The sequence below is a fragment of the Scyliorhinus torazame genome, chromosome 4, assembly GCF_047496885.1.
Source record: "Scyliorhinus torazame isolate Kashiwa2021f chromosome 4, sScyTor2.1, whole genome shotgun sequence".
Taxonomy (NCBI): domain Eukaryota; kingdom Metazoa; phylum Chordata; class Chondrichthyes; order Carcharhiniformes; family Scyliorhinidae; genus Scyliorhinus; species Scyliorhinus torazame.
Genome location: NC_092710.1, coordinates 145,303,138 through 145,309,777, shown reverse-complemented (window position 1 = coordinate 145,309,777; position 6,640 = coordinate 145,303,138). Strand labels below are relative to the sequence as shown.

The 6,640-nt window shown below is 50.0% G+C and overlaps 1 non-coding gene across 1 annotated transcript; it reads right to left on the bottom strand.

The window, feature by feature from the left end:
- Positions 1–5,783: 5,783 nt before the first annotated feature.
- Positions 5,784–5,979, bottom strand: LOC140415705 (U2 spliceosomal RNA). Its single transcript, XR_011944624.1, has one exon. It is a non-coding gene; the product is annotated as a U2 spliceosomal RNA (small nuclear RNA).
- Positions 5,980–6,640: the final 661 nt, after the last annotated feature.

The window sequence follows — 6,640 nt, the reverse complement described above, 5'->3', positions numbered from 1 at the left end:
GTCATTGAGGGGGGGGGGTGGGTAGGCTTGGTGGGGGAATGTGCACTGAGGGGGGGGGAGCAGGCATTGAGTGGGATTGTGCAGTGAGAGGGGAGAGCGGGCATTGAGGGGTGGGAAACGGACAGTGCAGGGGGGGAACCTTGCAGCCACGGTGGGGGGTCGGGGGGGGAGTGGGAATTGAGGGGAACTAGGTAGAGAGGGGGGGAGTAGGCAGTGAGGCTGGGTTCCTGACATTGAGAGTTGAACCTGACATTGGGGGATTGGGGGGGGGGGGAGCTTGCAGTCATGGGGTTATGAGCAGGCATTAATGGGGGGAGATGGCACTGAGTGGGGCACCTGGATTTGAGGAGGGGCTGCCACAGTGATTGTTGGCCAGCGGGGGGGGGGGGGGGGGGGGGGGGGGGGGGGGTGCGAGTGGAGAGCCCCCGATGATTGTGTGTATTTTCTATGTTCTATTAGGCAAAGTAATGGAAAGGGTACTGAAGGATAGGATTTCTGAGCATCTGGAAAGACACTGCTTGATTAGGGATAGTCAGCACGGATTTGTGAGGGGTAGGTCTTGCCTTACAAATCTTATTGAATTCTTTGAGGAGGTGACCAAGCATGTGGATGAAGGTAAAGCAGTGGATGTAGTGTACATGGATTTTAGTAAGGCATTTGATAAAGTTCCCCATGGTAGGCTTATGCAGAAAGTAAGGAGGCATGGGATAGTGGGAAATTTGGCCAGTTGGATAACGAACTGGCTAACCGATAGAAGTCAGAGAGTGGTGGTGGATGGCAAATATTCAGCCTGGATCCCAGTTACCAGTGGCGTACCGCAGGGATCAGTTCTGGGTCCTCTGCTGTTTGTGATTTTCATTAATGACTTGGATGAGGGAGTTGAAGGGTGGGTCAGTAAATTTGCAGACGATACGAAGATTGGTGGAGCTGTGGATAGTAAGGAGGGCTGTTGTCGGCTGCAAAGAGACATAGATAGGATGCAGAGCTGGGCTGAGAAGTGGCAGATGGAGTTTAACCCTGAAAAGTGTGAGGTTGTCCATTTTGGAAGGACAAATATGAATGCCGAATACAGGGTTAACGGTAGAGTTCTTGGCAATGTGGAGGAGCAGAGAGATCTTGGGGTCTATGTTCATACATCTTTGAAAGTTGCCACTCAAGTGGATAGAGCTGTGAAGAAGGCCTATGGTGTGCTCGCGTTCATTAACAGAGGGATTGAATTTAAGAGCCGTGAGGTGATGATGCAGCTGTACAAAACTTTGGTAAGGCCACATTTGGAGTACTGTGTACAGTTCTGGTCGCCTCATTTTAGGAAGGATGTGGAAGCTCTGGAAAAGGTGCAAAGAAGATTTACCAGGATGTTGCCTGGAATGGAGAGTAGGTCTTACGAGGAAAGGTTGAGGGTGCTAGGCCTTTTCTCATTAGAGCGGAGAAGGATGAGGGGCGACTTGATAGAGGTTTATAAGATGATCAGGGGAATAGATAGAGTAGACAGTCAGAGACTTTTTCCCCGGGTGGAACACACCATTACAAGGGGACATAAATTTAAGGTGAAAGGTGGAAGATATAGGAGGGATATCAGAGGTAGGTTCTTTACCCAGAGAGTAGTGGGGGCATGGAATGCACTGCCTGTGGAAGTAGTTGAGTCGGAAACATTAGGGACCTTCAAGCAGCTATTGGATAGGTACATGGATGACGGTAAAATGATATAGTGTAGATTTATTTGTTCTTAAGGGCAGCACGGTAGCATTGTGGATAGCGCAATTGCTTCACAGCTCCATGGTCCCAGGTTCGATTCCGGCTTGAGTCATTGTCTGTGCGGAGTCTGCACGTCCTCCCCGTGTCTGCGTGGGTTTCCTCCGGGTGCTCCGGTTTCCTCCCACAGTCCAAAGATGTGCGGGTTAGGTGAATTGGCCAATGATAAATTGCACTTAATGTCCAAATTGCCCTTGGTGTTGGGTGGAGGTGTTGAGTTTGGGTATGGTGCTCTTTCCAAGAGCCGGTGCAGACTCAAAGGGCCGAATGGCCTCCTTCTGCACTGTAAATTCAATGATAATCTATGATTAATCTAGGACAAAGGTTCGGCACAACAACGTGGGCCGAAGGGCCTGTTCTGTGCTGTATTTTCTATGTTCTATGTTCTATGTGTGAGAGGGGGTCCAGGGTGAGTGTGTGTGTGGATAGTCCCCAATAATTGTGCCTTGGATGGGGGGAGAGGAGAGGGGAGCTACCAATGCCTTTGTGTTGGAGTTGGGGGCTGCTGGGGAAGTTTCAACTCTCTGTTGATCAGGGCACCTTTTAAAGATGGCGCCCAGATCACTGTGGAGTTAGCGTTGTCGGCACTATCAAGCCGCTCCCAGCAAACTGACGGCGTAAACCACGCCCCCAGATTTTTTTTGTCAGTGAGGCTCAGGATCTGGTCTGAAAATCCGGCTGTGCAACTGAAGAGATCCATGCCAGTTTTCAGTCAGAGTCTGGCACTCCGACAAACTTTGAGACAATTCCACTTAGTCAGGAGGGTTAGTTGAGAGGGTCGGGAGGTGTATTGGGAGGCAAGTTGTGGACTTATCAGGTGTTAGATTAAAGTTGAATCTGTCTCACATTCCCTAGATAACTTCACTTAAGTACAGCTGAACTGTTCGAAGTCTCTGACTAACTCAGAGACGACGATATTTGCGAAGGGTCCCGGGGGCAGGGGTTTGCCCATCGGATGTTTAAATTTCCTGGGCAATTCCCGCATTTGCCCACGCATCAGGACTTACACGGGGCACCGGCGCACATCCTCAATCATACGTCCAGTCTCCGACACTCTGCAGACATTGGGCGGGATTCTCCGACCCCCCGCCGGGTTGGAGAATTGGCGGGGGGGCGGCGTGAATCCCGCCCCCGCCGGCTGCCGAATTCTCCGGCGCCGGGGATTTGGCGGGGGCGGGAATCGCGCCGCGCCGGTCGGCGGCCGCTAGCAGCGACCCCTCCCCCCCGGCGATTCTCCGGCCCGCGATGGGCCGTGTGGCCGCCCGTTATTTTTGACGGCTCCGCCAGCGTAAATTAGAGTAGGTCCTTGCCGGCGGGACCAGGCTGCGTGGGCGGCCTCTGTGGTCCTCGGGGGGGGGGGGGGGGGGGGGGGGCTCGGGTGATCTGGCCCTGGGAGGTGCCCCACGATGGTCTGGCCCGCGATGGAGGCCCACCGATCCGCGGGCGGGCCTGTGCCGTGGGGGCACTCTATTGTACTGCGTCAGCCGCTGTGGTCCTCCGTGATGGCTGACGCAGAGAAGATCCCCCCCTGCGCATGCGCTGGGATGATGCCAGCACACGCTGGCACTCCCGCGCATGCGCCAACTCGCGCCAGCTGGCGGAGGCCCTTCTGCGCCGGTGGCGTGGCGCCAAACCCATTCCCCGCCGTCCGGCGCAAACCACTCCGGGGCCAACCTAGCCCCTGAAGGTGCGGAGGATTCCGCACCTTTGGGGCGGCCCGACACCGGAGTGGTTCACGCCACTCCTATGCGCCGAGACCCCCTGCCCCACCAGGTAGGGGAGAATTCCGCACAGGAAGATTTGGCCCCACAAGTTCGGTAAAATAGTCAAATTGGAGGGCAGCACGGTGGCGCAGTGGGTTAGCACTGCGGCCTCACGGCGCCGAGGTCCCAGGTTCAATTCTGGCTCTGGGTTACTGTCCGTGTGGTGTTTTCACGTTCTCCCCGTGTTTGCGTGGGTTTCGCCCCCACAACTCAAAAATGTGCAAGCTAGGCGGATTGGCCGCGTTAAATTGACCCCGAATTGGAAAAAATGAATTGGGTACTCTCAATTTAATTTTTTTTTAAATAGTCACATTTGGTACACTTGCAATCCAATTAATCCCTTTAACAATCCAATTCAAGATTCAAGATTCAGGACAGCAACAGAAGAAATGGTGAACCACTTTTGTGAGGGTAGGGGTTGTGTTTGGTGTAATTGTACGTTGTAAAGGGTTTCAGCTCAGCAATTAACAACTTATATATCTGGGGTTAGGTTCCCAATGGAAGTAACCGAACTCTGTAAAATTGCTTTGAATTCCAAACAATTATTTTATTTTATGATCTATAACCTTTGCGAGAGAAAGTACTTTTGGCTGAAGGGCAGAATTATAGATGCTGAATAATTCATTAAACTTGGTCAAAATCTAATTTTCTTGGGGAAAGGAGATTTCTGGAAAGCCAGAAGCACCTAGAAACTAGATCAAAGCTCCCAAGAAAGTTGAGTGGCTCCTCTCTAACACAGGCCCTCTGCATCTAACCTCCCAGTGCTGAGTGTGGAGACTGACAATTTCTATGCACTAAACTATTCAAGCACTTGCAACCCTTTTAATAATTTCTGAATCCACTGCAGCTCCACTCCTATTAATTTTGACTTCTCCCCATAGTAAAACTATCAAATATTGGATATACCTTTAGATAATGTAAATGTCGCCACAATCCAAGTGAACCATAGGCTGCTCTCCCCTTTGAGAGAGAGCTGAATAGTGGTGATTTAACCTGAGGATCACCACACTTCAGACGAGGCGCAAGGTTGAATAACCTCAGCCGGTACAGGAATTGAACCCAAGCTGTTGCCATCACTCTGCATCATGAACTAACCGTCCAGCCAACTGAAGTCAGGTTAAATCACCACCAGTCAGCTCTCTCTCAAAGCGGACAGCAGCCTTTGGTCATCTGGGACTGTGGCGATTTCATACCTTCAGATCAGACCTGGCAATTCTATATCCCACTGCAGTCTCTGCTACTCTCCACCTTTACATGTTACTGGGCTGACATTTGTCGTTGTTTTGTTGCGATTTCATGACTTTTAAAAAAGATGTTGATTAGCTTTTTTTTAGCCAATAAATATACTTTATTCGTAAAAAATCTGCAAGAACATTATAAACATTTCAAAGTGACCATCACACAAAGTACAAAAATATTTAAGTTTTCTACATACATCATGATACATTCTGAAGTACTTCAATACAGTCAAAGAAACATTACCGACATTTCAAAATGGTGTTTACAAATGGTAAAAGGTATTCAAGTTGTCTACAAGTTGCACTCTGGGGTGCTGCAATACAATTGTGATATGTGTAATATTCACCGTATGGATTCAATATGAGTCACACTGCCCGAGGGGTTCTTTATAATCCTCAGCCCCTCAGTTCAGTTTGGCTGGAAGGTCTTAGGCACCAAACTTCACCATTGTGCCTCTGCAGTGGTTGCTCTTAGCTTTAGTGCACCCCTTAGCATGTAGTCCTGGGCTATGGAATGTGCCAGTCTGCAGCACCAGGTCAGGGATAACTCTTTGCACTGGAAGATCAATAGGTTTCGGGCAGACCAAAGAGCACCTTTCACAGAGTTGATAATTCTCCAGCAACAGCTGATGTTTGTCTCGGGGTGCGTCCCTGGGAACAGCCCGTAGAACACAGAGTCCTGCAGCATGGAACTGCTCGGGATGAACCTCAACAAAAACTACCTCAGGTGCAAAGGCACATTCCACAAGGAGGTGGACAATTGTCTCTTCCCACCACAGTCACCTCAAGGGCAATGTGCATATGGGGCGAGACTCTGGGTGTGCAGAAAGGATCCGACAGGGAGGGCCTTCCACACCACCAGCCAAGCTAGATCTTGGTGTTTGTTTGAAAGTTCTGGCCGGTGCAGACTCGATGGGCCGAATGGCCTCCTTCTGCACTGTAAATTCTATGATTCTATGATTCCCTCTGCACTGCATGGAAGTGCCCATCCAGATTGGGTACTTAGATTCTTCAGTCAGATTTTTTTTCAATGACTTTTCCTGAGTTACAAAGCCAGGGTTCAGAGTGTGGACAGGGGCGAACCCCTAATCCAGCTCCTTGCCTGCTCCAAAAACCAATTCAAATTGAATCCAATTCATGGTCTCCACAAGAGAGACATACCAGATCTGAGCCAAAAGGCCGAGCAGATACAACACTTGATCTTAGCCAAAAGGTCGAGAAGCGATTTTTCAGTTAGATTTGATCCCAAATTGACCTGACTCAAAGGCTTCCATAGGACAGGCCTTAAAACAGGTGTGGGGATGGTGTTGCACCAATTGCTTCCAATGCAGGCAAGACACAAACTTAAATGATTGCAAAAGGCAGCCAATGCTAAGCATGCAATTGAATGGCTGCGTGACTGAGCAGGAAGTGGAAAATTGTGAGAGGCTAGCATGCAGTGCTTTAAGCCAGCCGACATCTCTTACATTGTGCTGGAGTCATTCTACAATTGATTCTAACCTGTGAAAGGCACAATAATGTAACACCATTGTAGAGAGCAAGCTTCAACATTTTATATCACTGCACAGGAGGCCTTGGTGCAGGGCAGGAAGAATGCCTTCCATCCACAGGGGACCAGGAGGCTCTCCGGACACAATTTGTAAAGGCTACACTATGGGATCAGATAGCTGTGGCGGCCAATGCCAGGAGCCTAGCCCCAAGGCACGGCACGGTGGCACAGTGGTTAGCCCTGCTGCCTCCAGGGACCCGGGTTCAATCATATCTGGACACAGTGGTTTGCGTAGAATTCAGCACTGGCCATATCATTCTGTCAGCTTCAGCAGTGTTAAATTGAAAATGTGAACTGAAACCAATTCTACAATTTCTGCAAGTAGCAATAGAAATCAA